Here is a 15,035-nt window from a genome sequence, read left to right on the forward strand (position 1 = left end):
TAATGCCAAGAAAATAGATTCTATATTGTTAAATAATTGTTGTGTTTCAATGGATGATTATTGTTTTGTTTGTGTAAAGGAAAGGTTTTGCCGAAAGAAGTACTTTCGGTTTTGCTGCATTTGAGCTATTATTTTCTATTTGTGTGGTTTAATAAACATGCTTCAGGCATTTCAATGAAGTACAGCATTTGCATTATTCAATTTTATGCCAATTTTTACAATTTTACTGCAAATGAATTACGGCTCCAAATATCGGCTATCAGCCTCATCTATGAGTAAAAATCGGTTTCGGTCCTGAAAAACCCATATCGGTCGATCTCTATTACTCAGTACAATAATTGCCTCCAAAAAGACATTTGCCACTTGCTTACTGAGAATGACATCACACTTAATTCTTAGAAAACAACTACTTATAGCTCTGGGTAAACTTGAGTCGTGTATATATATATATATATATATATATATATATATATATATAAACCCTAACCCTTCTTCCCATCACTGCTTTGCGTTTCAGTATGTGTAAGGCACATGGTCCCACCCAACACGGCGGCACCACCCATTGAGCAATGCCAGGGCTGCCCAGGATGCACCGGTGCCTGCCCGCAAAAAAGGAGACCGACGGACGGGGAGGGGAGGGAAACCGAGAGCGAGCGTCACCATAGCAACTGTATGTTTTTGTTAGCGCTCGTGAGTCAGACATGCAGTGAGTCACAGTCATGAGGAAACACACACACACACACACACACAGCCACATTCATACTCCCACTTAGTCAAAGTGAAGCCAAATAAGGACAGTTGCAACAATGTGCACGGAAAGGCCAAACGTGAGGGCAGAAGGAACCGGTTGAGGTCATTTGTCAAAATGAAACACATGAAAGAAATTTGACGTTCCAATGAGCTGATGAGTGCATTTTGGGCAAAAAGGGATGGAGGCTGAGGGCACGTGAGTCGGCCCATGCGCCCATCCCACAAGCACAAAGGCGCACATTCACACAGACACGCCCGCTTTAAGCACACCTTGGCTCACCTCACTAATGCAGCCATTTATTGTGTCAAGCACCTGGTTTTGCCCAGCAAACAATGCACCTATTTGATTTGGGAAATGGACAACCGGAAAAAAGAAAAAAAACTTCTTACAGTAAGATGACTAAAGAGCAGGCCATGCTTTTTACATGGCAAAACCAAAGAGTAGCTGGGTAATTATTATGATTAGTCATCTTGAGCCCTGTTGGCGCATGGATACATTTTTGTGGCGCTGAGCGACCTTATGTAACTGTCATTTTTAAAAGATCAAGATGAGGTCTGGGACCCGCACTATTTGGCCACAGCATTCGGTACATCTGCGCTATCTGCTCAGTGTAACATCTGTTTGAAAATTTATTCTTTATACTGGGCTTATAAACTGGTTGATAAAATGCATGAGTTGTATACAGCTTGAGTCTGTGGACACATTCATTTTTAATCCACTTTGAAAAAAAAAGTAATAGTAAATAATGTATTTTTTTTTAATATTTCTACTGAAGTGGGTCAAAATCTAATGATCACAAGAAAAGGTGTTTTCCAGGCCAAGCCCCCGTTGTAAACGATTTCCTCGGGAATAAAATGCAACTGAAATAAGCCAATCAGAACCCATTGTACATGATCCATCTTGTGCTGTTATCAAAGCAGATAAAATATCAACTGCCCTCCAACGGCTATAGGTTTTACTATGACTATGTCAAGTCAAAGCCACACCTTGTTTCACAACAAACTCTCGCTTTGTCCTCCCTGGTGCAACAGGTGTGGAGTAGGCACGGTGGCGGCTGGGTAAATTTTACGGCTATAACTTTGAGAGGGTGCGAATGACGAGGGTCGGGGGTCAACATTTAAGTGGACGGGCGGATGGGAAACGGCGTTGACGGCTCATGCCGGAGCCAGGAAGCTGATGAGAGGGGGCAGAATGTGGTGCAGAGCTGTAAAGTGCGTCGGGGTTGAGGAGTGTGATTAATGGAGTGGAGGAAGTCACCCGGCCGCGTGTCACGCCGAATGATGTCAGCGGCCTGAATGGAGGAACAGAAACACCATGTGGCCGCAGATAGACTTCCGCTCTCTCTGACCAACAAAAACACTCAAGAATGATTCCGCATACATTACAACACTGTTAAGCAGGGTACACGGATATGGACAGCCAGGCCTAATTTGAGCTCCTTTCTTCTCTTCTGATCAAAGTCAGCAAAGGCCCAATCATCGGGCCTACTGAATGTCATTGTTTACATGTAAATGCCTAGAGACCTGTGGTTCTCAAATGGGGGTACGGGTACCCCTGGTGGTACTTAAAGGAACTCCAGAGGGTGCTTGAGATATTAAACAAAACAAACATGCAAAAATCCTTTAGATGGCATATTTTAGATTTTTTTTTTTTTTTTTAACCCAAAAATGCTTTGCACTGGTTAAGGGGCTGAAAACATATTTCACAGGGGATACGTCACTGGAAAAAAAGGTTGAGAGTGAAAAAAAGAGAAAAAAAGGTTGTCTATTGGCGCCTCGTGTGCGGGGCATTTTTGAAGCATGGATGGTGCCAGGTATCAAACTGGTTTGACAATTTTAGCAGTTTAGCGCCAACCATGCTCCATGTGACAGTAGCCAACAGCACATGACTGTTTTCCACAGAGCATGCGTTCCAAAATTATACCATAATTAGACTCATGAGTACGTTTATGAGGCTCTGCTGGAGTATAAATTTGTTGATTTTTGACGATTGACGATTCAAGTCCGGTCCCCAGAATAAAAAGACAACTACAAATGGGACAAGGCGATGGAAAAGCTTGCTTTTACTACTTCTGTCAATTCAGAGTTCGCCATCTTGATCCCAAACACAACAGCGACGGAAATTCCAGTCCTTAACGAGGCGCTGTCGGCCTTTAACCGGCCGTGCCTCGTGCAAGGGTAACAGAGTCATTTGTGCTTGGGAACCGTACACAATAGGACATATGCGGTACTTGGTTTAGGTGCGAAAGAATTAAACTTTTATTCAATCATCTTTTTTAACGAATGTGGAAAGTTAATCCTCCTTTGCTTGTAACAACACAGCTACCGGTAGTTTTCATAATCCATTCCTGCTGCAGCAAGTGTCTGCCTTTTCGCCTTTGGAAACATGTTTTAGGCCCTCACTGCTAAACCGAAATCTCTGTGAAGTTTCTTTTATCTGTCCCTAATCCTTCCCCTGCTCTGCTTGATTCATCTCTTGCTCTGACGATGAGCTCACCACAACACAATCCACTTGGGTTTCATTTGGGTTTGTGTGTCCTGGGAACTCGTCTGTTCTCCGTGTTTCAGCACCCGCCAGATCCCCGATGGCTGCGACGCTCCTCAGCTGGCCAGCTGGCTCATGGGTGGTCAGGTGATTTGAGAAATGAACGGACAGACAGACAGACAGAAGGGCGGCGGGAAATGCGAATGGGTCGAGTGACAGAAGAACAGATAGACCGACGGTTGGCAAGTTGGAAGATTGGGTCGCATTCGCGACCTTTATAGTTGTCAAGGAAGCGTAAAAATAATAACTAAATGGGAGCAGAAAATCATTCCTGAGGGGGTCTTTTGAAGGTTCCAGGGGGTTTCCCACAACAATAATAAATACTAACAATGGACCCGTTCATATAAAAAGAGGAATTTGAGTGAATTCAAGCCAAAAGGAAAGAAAACAAAATAAAGAGACTGGATAATGGCCCACACTGTGTTTCCATGAGGGAAATTTTCAATTTTGTCAACAGGTTTATCCAGACACAACACCACACATTGGATATTCACAACGTCATTTACTTCCTATTTGATGCGGAACCGCAGCCAAAGTAGTGGCAGACAGCAATCAATAATGAGAACTAATTGCAGAACCACTCACACTGTGTGAGATAAACGAAAGGTGTAGTTGCAATCGGAGTGCGCAGCTGGCTGGAGGAAGACTTTTGTTCGCTGAGTGTCAGTTTACAGGTCATTGAGTTGAAAACGTCAGAGAAGCACAGGTTGAGGGAGTGGAAGACAACAAAAGGGCAGCGGCACACAAAGCTCATGAACGAGCGAAAAAAGCCGGAGGCGAGCCAACGAGAGGGAGAATAGAGTACGCAAGTTGGCGGGGTGGCGTTTACAAAGGTGGCTATCCTATTTTTAGCAGGTGGAGTGGGAGAGGGCGATATCTATTCAACGGGTTTTTCCAGGAGAGTAAATTTAGAGTTGGGATGTGTACAAAAGACAAGGCAGAACAGGAGGCGTGTACGCTGGACGCTAAAACGGTTCTGATGTAAGACCCTGCAACAGAGCCACACGCATTCCTTCTCACTGGGTCACCTGTTGAATCCTATTAAGCTACGCTAGGGGTTCTCTCAAACTTTGCTGGGCCCCCAAGCATGTTGGGGAATCGCTATAAAGCTCCAAGCCTTCAACAAGAAAATATAAGACTAAATAATTTAATTTTAGCTTTGAAAATAGCCACACACTCCAATTCAATTTGCTCATTACTTAAATATATATCCACATTTTTTTTCATCCTCCACATCATAAGAAACATTTAGAAAGTTAATACTGCACAAAAGAATGTGTCATGAAATGTCTTTACAGAACAGTTAATGGAACATCTCAGCTTCTCAAGCTCCAAGGCATTTTCACATAATTTCCATAACTATTCCGCAGATTTGCACCTGCATATACAACTCCATGAAATAAAAAAAATGCAAATACTTTTTCTCTGATGAAATGTTTTATGTAAAAATGTTGCAAGCCTAATAAGCTTCAACATCCTACACCTTTTTCTACACAAACAAAATATTGTTCCTGTGTTTCATGATTGAAGCTGAATAAATCTGAATGAAAAAAAGTTTGATAAAGAATAATTAAGTTGGCAATTTACCATGCAGTCTTTCACTGCAACTAAGGGTCCCGTTGTCCCGTTCAAAAGACGGTTGAAAATGCAAATAAATTGACGAAGCAACAGCTCACAAGATGAAAAACTCACAAGTTGGGACAATCTTAAGTCAAGGTACCACTGCAAAGTACTGTATTGCCAAATATTTTTGCGAAGCCTTAAACTACAAATTGTGAACCCTCCAGTGCCCAAATTCGAGTGCTTCTATGCTGCACAGCTCCATACTTCTAATGTTATTATGACTAAGCTGCTTGCGCAAAACACCAAAAAAAGCGCCGACCGCTTTCCGGCAAATCAGCAAAAGAAGCAGGGCGCTATAGACACCGCAAATCAGACACAAGATTTTTCCAAAGTGCGGCAAACATGGCCGACGAGGGAGAAGAGACGGGAGTAAGGCCGCAGCTGAAAAAGCAACAGTTGGAGAAAGGCGGCGACAGAACCGTGTGGTCTCCCTTGCTAAGGATAATAGCATGCGCGCTGGCTTAGATAGACAGGAGAGAGCAAGGCGAGCGAGTGCAGAGCCGCAGTGACGCCATTGTGGTTCCACAGTACTTCCTGTCTACCGCCACAGTGTTTGTGTGTCTTGTCTCCACGGTAACTACTAACACATAAATACCAGAGAGTGAGAGAGAGAGAGAGAGAGAGCAAGTGAGGGCGAGCAATCAAAGTCAAGTGAATCCAGCCTTGGAGACGGCTGGCGAGGCCTCCGTCCAATGCGTGCAAGATCTTTTTCGTGCACTTTATGACCCGCTGCTCGCTTTGTGGTTCAGAGTGAGCTAGTCGTATTAAAAGCAGTGAGCTCAAATGTCCCTAGAGTGAATGGGGATGTTCAGGGTGGAGCAGCTGAGGATAAAATTTGGAGGAGGGAAGCCCACCTACTCGCTGACAGGTTATTGGCGAGGGGAGAAATCAGACGCTAAAGATGCTAAAAAGTCTCTGTGATGATCGTGCCCTTTTGAACTAGGCCAAAAGTATTCCTCAGTATTCAGTATTCCTCATTGAAATGTGATTAACTAATTCCAGCCCCTCCGTTTTGGTTGGGATCACGTGAATGGTAGAATTGATATATCTTGGTATTATTTTGAGTAAGGGTCTTACTCCAGTATTTTTCCAAGGCCAGATTTTGCTGAGAAACAGTTTTAATGTAAAGTATTTCAAATCATTTCATCAGCCTTAAAGAAGTGCCAAGATGGCTGCCGTACTGATGGCTGGGAGTGGCGCACACCTCATCAATTCCCATCGTAAGTCTCACTTTAGCATCTGCTAAATGACATAGTGCTGGATTTACATTACAAGATCCAAGTGACAATTCAGATTTTTTTTTTTTTCGCTCTCAAGAGGCGCAATTGGGATTTGAGTCATGGAAAAGTAGGAAGGCAAAAAAAAAAAAAAAATAGATTTGGACATCTCCAGATGAGGCCTTTTCCAAATGTGGATACAAATCTGACACAAATCGGAAATCTGCCAATGTAATTACAGCGTAAGTCCATAGATCGGATATATCCTAGAAAAGCGAGCATGACGTCATTGTAATTTACCGATTGGTGACTTACTGTATGTAACAGAAGTGGGAGTAAGTCGCATATGTGTAAGTCATAAGTACATCTCAAGTCATAACCTTCAAGTTTCAAGAATGTCCCTTTGGCATAGCCACGTCGTGTCCAATTTGATTCGATTCCTGCAAGTCATAAAATGAAATCATCCAATCTTGCTCATTCACAACATTTACTGGCATATTACCAACTTTACAAAACATAATTTATGATTCCTAATGTGATTATCATTCTGAAACTCTCCGAAATACTTGCGTCTAGATAATTCCACAAAATAGCGTCCTACTTGTAGATTGTTAATTCAAACTGGTTTGGTTTTAGAGTAAAATCCAAATGCACATATTAGGTGACAATTGCAGTTATTTTTGTCAACGTGTGCATCGGCACATGAGTTTCATGTGTTCTATGAATGTACACACAGCCATAGCGGATATGTGTGTCACTTGAAATGTACACAGAAATAGACGGTCAAGGCCAAATGAGCATAGGTCCAGCACCAAAGGTCCAGAAATAGTTTACATAGGAACAAACAGAGACCAAAAAAAGACTACACCACCTCCTCTAGATGGTCAGCACAAGTCAGTCCCAAGATGCCGTTTTTTTTCTGACACACCGTCCTTTTTCCAATGTATTTTCTTGTAATGCATAATTATATTTTAATTGAGTCGTAAAAGTTGTCTCATTACTCCTTTTTTTGCGGCCACCAGCCACTAGTGGGTTGGCCAAATGGCAGTGATGAGTGAGCCCGGTGACCTCTGTCTAGCAACAAGTGGCCACACAAACAAGTAGCATGTCCAGGAAAAACAATCAGAGCAAAATTTGATCTACTCTATGTTTACTAGCATGATTGTTTTAATTATGGCTATCGGATGTCTACAAACATTTTGTGATGATGACAGTTGTAGCCAAGAACAGACTCATTTATGTACCTTTCCATTAGTTACCTTGGGGAGAAGTTCAAATGGAATATAGTGCTAACTAGGGCGGGGCAATAAAGCCAATTAATTGGAAAAATTGGTCATTTTAAAAAGCAACAATTTGAAAACTAGCTCACCTGATGAAATCGAGATTTTGCAAAAGTGGCAGAATGCTGGACGTATAGTTTACAAGATATGTTTACAATAGGTACTAACTGGTCAATTGTAGCATTTAAAGGGAACGTCCACAGTATTTAGCTATTGCTTTGCGGTAATATTTTATCATTGTTATTATTTTGTCGGTGACTTTTTTTTAGGACCAGCCATTTTTAAATACTCCATTAGCCCAACACTTAACACAAGTGCCTTGAATTGAATGTATGGACTCTTAAAAACGTGAATTTGCATCTTTGGGATTGAATGAGAAAATGTGATCGACTAGATTATTTTTCAGGTATAATGAATACTTTTAAAAACACATTTTTTCACTTGACGTCGACTGAAAATGACATACGTGCTCATGGCTCAGGTAATGAGCAATCAGTCACTCAGCTTGTGAAGGTCACATGACCAACTGGTGAGCCATTTTTCATTAGATCCAGCCATGTCAGGAAACCAGGACCAAAATCACAAAATGAGAAGCTAGGACTTACATGTGATCTTCTATCCATTATTTGAGGCAGTGTTTTGTATCTTGAATATGAGGCTTATTTTCCTACTTTCACTTCTTTGCCCCTTTAAAAAAAATTTGGGGGGAGTATTTGATGCATAATGTGATCTGACAGCACATAACAACCGAGAGGAAGTGTTATTAATATATATTTTTTTTGTCTCCCAGACATTGCGGCCAATAATAGAGTGGCACAATGACTCACACAGCAAGATGGTCAGTCGGCTTATATTGCTCGTGATTGGACGACAAACTTCAAACATAAGTACAGCACTTAAAAAATATATATATTTTACCACTGACCATAAAAAGAGAAGACAAGAAAGCAGCATGAAGTTTGCCTGAGCTTATTTTACGTGAGCCTTTTATGTTTTATCATTCATAACATGAAAAGAGACTTTTAAAATAAATTCACTTCTTGATTCCGCTAAATCGGCTTCTCAGAAATGAATCACAAAGAACATTGAACAAAATAATACTTTTCTTATCTGTTTTTATGAGCAATATGCTTTTTTGACCTCAATCATTTAAATTTTTCAGTCAAAATGTATCGTTTAAAATTAATGGCCAAATATAACAGCATTAGAACAACAGTTTGGGGACATCGCTTCTACTTGGTGGTGTATGAAGCATTACATGAAATAATTTAATGGAAAAACACATTTTTGGTCATTACCAATGCTGTTAATTTATGACAGCACTCCCAAAAAAAATTACATCAGCTTGTTGTGTCATTCGCCTTAAAGAGAACAACAGGCACTTGACATTCTCAAAGAAGCTACAGTAGATATGGAAAAGGATTACTTCAGCAAAAACTAAAAAAAAAATGTATTTATGCGAGACAAATTGTATATACATGTGTCTTCTTGCACCTTTACGAACAAAATCATTTGAAATCATTCCACTCCAGTGGGAGTGGCCTCAAATGTTTCCGTAAAGTCTGCGTTTGAAGGGCATTGTTCAGTCTAATCTGTCTTCTGGCTAATTACAGTGCCGACTGTTACGTGTCATGTCTGGGAGGCCAAATTAGAAGGGAGTGTGCACAGCAGGCACCCGGTTTTGAGCGCAAAAAAAGGAACTTTTTCTTCACTTCAGTTAAGCTTACGGGTAGAGTGATTATTAGAGTCAATAAAGCATATTAACAACAAAGTTTAGCTATAAAGTACCTGCAAGGAAAAAAAAACAATCCTGTGTAAGAATAAATAAATAAATAAAAAATAAAGGTGCTTGCGGTCATGTGTTACTGGCACAGCCATTTCACTTGGCCTCAATGCATGTGTTGCTAAGAGACAAGCTAGTGTGTGTGTGTGTAAAGTGGAATGCGTGACGTCTACAGGGGCGTAGTTGTCTGTGTAGGACTTTGTTGTTCTCGCACACACACATGGACACAAAGGCTTGAGGGGAAGTTGTAAAGTCTCTAATAGCGCCCCTCAGAAGATTGTGATGCTGGCCTTCAGTGTGTGTGAGTGGCTATTGGGGGAGTGATTATAATCATAGCAGGTGTAGATCAATATCACTAAAACTGCTTACGGTTACGTTGTGAAGTGTTATTAGAACTCATGTTTTGAACTAAAGATTGAGAACATTGGGTGAATCCATTTATTGTAAAAGTTTTAGCAGTAAAAAGTTAATATTTTGTCCAAAATTAAACACAGAACCTATTTATTTTTCATGTACAATTAATACCTTTGAAAAACACTCCATTTGCTGTTGAATAAAAATGACATCATCTTTACGCAAGGCTCGGGCATCGACCAATCAATCACGGTTCAGCTTATGAATGTCGCATGACCAACAGGTAAGCCATGATTGGTCTCTAACCAATGTTAACATATTAAGCATGTGTGATGTCATTTTCGGGGCTGAACCAAGTGAAAAAATTAGTGACTGAAAAAAAAGTACTAAATGTAAATGAAAAATAATTTAGTTCTTGAAATAATTCATTAAAACCCAAAGACACAATTTTACATCTTTAAGAGTCCAGACATTCAATCCCAAGAACAGTGCTTATTTATATTTTTTTCCAAATCTTTTCAAGTATTAGATTGAGTGTCCAAAAATGTCTTGTACTAAATACAAAATAAATAGATGGACTATCTTTGGACTATCTTTCTAAATACCATAATTAAGTAGTTAGTACCTATTGTAAAATGTAAACATGTTATGCAAACAGGATTCTGGCACTTTTGCAAAATCCCAATTTCACGATTTAGCTCATTTTCAAGTCTTCGGTTTAAAATAAAGAATCAGTCAAATCAATGTCATTAATTGCACAGCCTCTTTTCAATTATTTGATTATATGCCCGTTATAGTAATGCTAATTGGTGTTGATTGATAAACAGCCAAATTATTCAGCCCAAGGTGTACAAAATGTCAACATTATCACTGAAAGTGATGTTTGAAACACTAATGTAATTGAGGCATCCAAAATATATATGAAGTGTATATAAGAGGGACTCCAACTGAAAGCATCTCATGTTTTTCTGTTGAATTTCTGTACATTTCCTGGCTGCTATTGACTCCAACCGCATTTGCTCATTTATTAGCGGCTGTGTGGCCAATTAGCTCCCTGCCCCCTTTCCTGTGGGGGAGGAAAGCGGGTGGGGGTGGGGGTGAGGGGGGTATACTGCTTGTTGGTAGTGAGACGGAGGAGAGACACGGAAGGGGAGGTCTCTTCTCGTCTGACATCGTCATAAAGGAATCCCCTGGACCGGGCTCAGACCCGCCCACTCGCTTACTCTCACCCCGTCTGGCTCCCAGGCACACTCGCGTTGACACACACTTGTGTCTGCGCCGCTCAAGGAGAAAGGGAGAGACTACACGGGAAGGAGAGGGGGGAGAGAGAGAGAGAGAGAGAGAATCTGACATCTGTGTCGTTGAGCCACGCCACTGGAGAGCATGGTGAGAATCAACGGGAAACGAAAGACAGGACTAACAATGTTCTCTCAGGTAGGTGGACCTCTCCCCCGAGGAGACAAGTGTTAGTGTTTTACAACCCTGCAAGTCTGTACACTTTACTTCCTGTTGTGAGTTGAACTGTACGTCCTCCCTAGCGAGGCTCATGTCATTTGCAAACGCTGCAACCTGTTGATAGGGGACTTGAATGCTCATTGAAAAGCGCCTCGCTTGTACTGTTTAAGTGAAAGTGTCTCTATCACAAAGGTCAGACATAAATAGTTTCTTTGACTGGAACGGTTCCGCGTCTGTATGCCAGTTTGAACTCCACCCTAGTGAATGACATAATTGTCTCTCGTCAACCTGTTTGTCCACCTTTCACGCACGTTTGTCAGCCAGCTCCCTCTGTCGTGTCATCGTACTGTCCACGCGTCTGACATCGGGTCATGAAAAGTCGGGATGTTAAGGCGCTAGAGAAACAAGGCTGGAATCGCTCAAACATTCCTCTCATTGTTCCAAGGCCCTGTAAGGCCGTAGGGTCCCAAAAGTCCATGAAAGGAAGGGACTTTTTAATGCTGTGGTTAGCCTTCTAGAGGCATTGGTCCACACCAAATTAGAGGCTAAGAGAGCAACAATGGGGCATATATCCCATTGGGGAAACATTAAGATGAATGCTGGGTTGGTACAGTTGGAGGAGGGAGAGCAGAAATGGGAGCAAGCTCAAGAAAGGGATGGCGTAGTGGAATAAAAGCGTGCCTCCATTTGTGCATGTGTGGTTCATGGCAGCAGGGGCGGCTGTGGACTAAGTAGAGGCCTGGTGGCGGTAAAGATGTACTGGCAAAGGACCAAGCCGAGGATAATGTTACACACAGCGCAGAACCACGAGCTCGGGGCTGGGCTCGCGGTCCCGAGAGACTTTCTCTTCTTTGCAAAGTTCTCATCTGGAATTCCCACAGATGAATGTCACCCAAGCTGCCCCGTCCCACTGATCCTCCGCCAAGTACAGCGTGGAACGGCGTGAAAGGCACCTGGCACGTAGCGCCGGCGCTTGAATGTCGTTGAATGTCCTAGTCCCAGTAATAATCACGCCCTCGCACGCAACGTGAAATGAATACGCTGACATGCATGCACATACCCAGACACACAGAGTCTCCAAGTAAGCCAGCTACAGGCAGGGTGTGGTGCGGCACCAAGGTGTGTGGCCCCAAAGAGGTGGTCCACTGGATTTTCACCTTATTGTAGTGCATATCCAATAAGCAAGCATTCCTAACTCTGACTTCGAGGTGACAAAAGGTTGAAAATCTCTGCAATTCCACCGTAAAAGCTACAGAAGCGATATTAAAGGGATACAAGAAACAGACCCGCAATTATGTAAAGCAAACATGGCGTATTTATGTTCAAAGAAGAGGAATTTAGGTGGTATTTTAACCCCTGAACACTGTTGACTATGTTTGAACCTTAAGCATTACAAGTTAAGGATGATCATCTCCTGGAATGCAAAGGAAAGCCGTACTATTTACTGAACCTGAAAAAAAAAAAAAAAGGCCTGAAACTGAGTGCTGTGTCATCCATGTTTGCATAAACTTTGGAACTACATTTGTGGTGGCATCTTTAGGCATATTGTACTCAGCAACTCCAGAAAATAAAACATGCAGTATTATCTGTATTAATTTTTGCTCATCTGCTGGAAAATGTATCAATAACGAGCATATCCGTATAAAACCTAACCAAATAAAAGCAAACAAATGTTTTTTAAAGTAGTCACCATAACACAATTTAGCAATAAATTGCTTCTGGTTACCATTCATTTGTTCTTGACTTGAAAAAGAAAAACGTAGTGTTCCTGTCCCGGCAATAAAAAGTGTTAAATTATATTAAATTGTAGAAACTCCCTGAAGTGCCTTCATGTACCCCCCAATGGGTACATATACACCCCATTTGAGAACCACTTCACTCAAAGATTCTAACAAAAAGTACTTACTCTTTGATGACCATTCACAATTTATTTTGTTCCGCTTAAGATGTTTATTGATACAGCGTTTAATGAGTTAAAAATAATTTATTGGCATGAAAGAAAGCAGTCTGTGGATTATAAATTAGGCAGCAAATTCCACTTTTTGATCCATCGGGGAGCAACCATTTTAACACTTTCTGGCAAATGAAGACGAGAACACGGTTGGTAAAGGCTCACGTAACTTCCAGTCATGGCTCAGCTTGTGAACGTCACATGAATAAAACTCAGAAAACAGATAACCATGATTGGTCATTACCTGAGCTCTGAGCAACCGTGAAACCATTTACAGTTAGCAGCAAGTGGCAAAATGCCCCCCGCCCCCGAAGATGGATAAAAACAGGCAAAAAAAAATGGGCAATCAATGAGTAATTGTTTTTATCCTATTATAAAGGTCCACAACTGCACTGTTTGCTCCGTGAAGCTCTTGCCAGCCTGGAGGTGTGAATGATGTCACATCAGCGTGTATTGGTGCTATTCTGGGCTTTATGAGGCCGAGCGAAATGCCGGCGAACGCACATGCCATGTTTTCCCTGAGCAGTGTTGACATAACTGTGTTTGTTAATATATAGTATTGTGCCTGTGCGCATCCCTTTAATGCCCATGCACATATAGGTGTACATGCGAGGGCACCGGGGGAAGATATGTGTTGAAACAACACGGGCTTGAGCCCCAGCTGTCTCAACAGAGGCTTTTCCACTTAACCATGTGCCCTTGTGTAAACGGCAAAGTCAACCCCGAAGAGGAGAGACAGTCCGTGAAAACAGCCAGCGGCCACGTCTACACTCGTGTGGACCAATATCAACGTTGAACACACGCGGTGTCACTTGCCAAACGGTGGCATTTGAAACTTAAAAGGACGGATGATACAGTTCATTACTATTTAATGTTGCGCACAGTTACGATTCGATCCGATTGAGTCTTATGTTTTTAATGTTTTTTGCCACGCCTTACCAATATTACCCCTTCAGAGACAGACTCTTTTGCAAGTGGTGAATGGTAGCAAAGGCGTGTCAGGTTTCACATTCTATAAGGCCCAAGTGATTAATCTACTGACCAATTACGGCCCCTCAAACATTGACCAATTATTTTAACTTTTTATGTTTATGTCCTCTAACCATTTACATCAGCTCTTGTATGCAAGTAGCAATGAAGTCATTATTTATTACACACAAATCCATACCATAACCTTGTATTCTTAAATGTACGTGATGAAATTTGTTGATAAATTCATTCTGTGGACCTGTCATTCAAAACAAAGCTTATTTTATACAAGCAATGATTCGGTGAGAAATGCAAGGAAGCTGTGCAAAGAATTGACTTGGATGACACTACTTCGCACATATCCTAAAGTCAAAGTTTGTTTTGAAATATATATTGCAACATAAAATACGCATACTGTACATTGATTTGCTGTTGATTCCTGCTATTCGGGGATCATACTGGAAGATACCATGTCATTAATAGTGAAAATCTGTATAAGATTGACACTTATTGACATGCATTGTGACGTAACAAAGGCGATTTTATTTTTTGTTGTTGTTTTTTTTAATTCATTGGTCATTTAATCTGTATTTTTTATTTTCCCAAACATCTGTATCAGCCCAAAAAAGTCCATGCCTTCTTAGTGAACACTCACTTCCCCAGTTGTGTCAAAAAAACATCCGGCAGATATCACAACAGAGACAGGTGGTGGGTGACATCACGCACACACTTGTAGCTATACAGCACTTTTGCTGGGTTCTGTGTTAAAGGAAAACATGGCTGTGTGAACAAAACTTAAAGCGCCAGTGCCTGACAAAACGGAGAATGGACAACAGTTACTGATAGACAGCCAAATAAATATTATGAAAGCAACATTAAAAGTGTTTATTCTCCAACTGAGTATACTACAATGAAAAAAAAAGTGTTTTCATGTTTTTTATTCATTTTTATTATCGAATTTTAAAAAGAAGCTTTTCCATTTTTTTCCACCGCCCTAGTTGCCCTTAATCCAAATTCCCCACTGAGGTACGTTTCCTGGCCATCGTCCCTCACTGAGACTCAATTTTCCTCTTCTGTGCCTCAGGATGCACAACGCTGGCACAGCGTC

This window comes from Hippichthys cyanospilos, chromosome 16, assembly GCF_059441005.1.
Source record: "Hippichthys cyanospilos isolate Australia breed blue-spotted pipefish chromosome 16, RoL_Hcya_1.0, whole genome shotgun sequence".
Classification (NCBI taxonomy): Eukaryota; Metazoa; Chordata; class Actinopteri; order Syngnathiformes; family Syngnathidae; genus Hippichthys; species Hippichthys cyanospilos.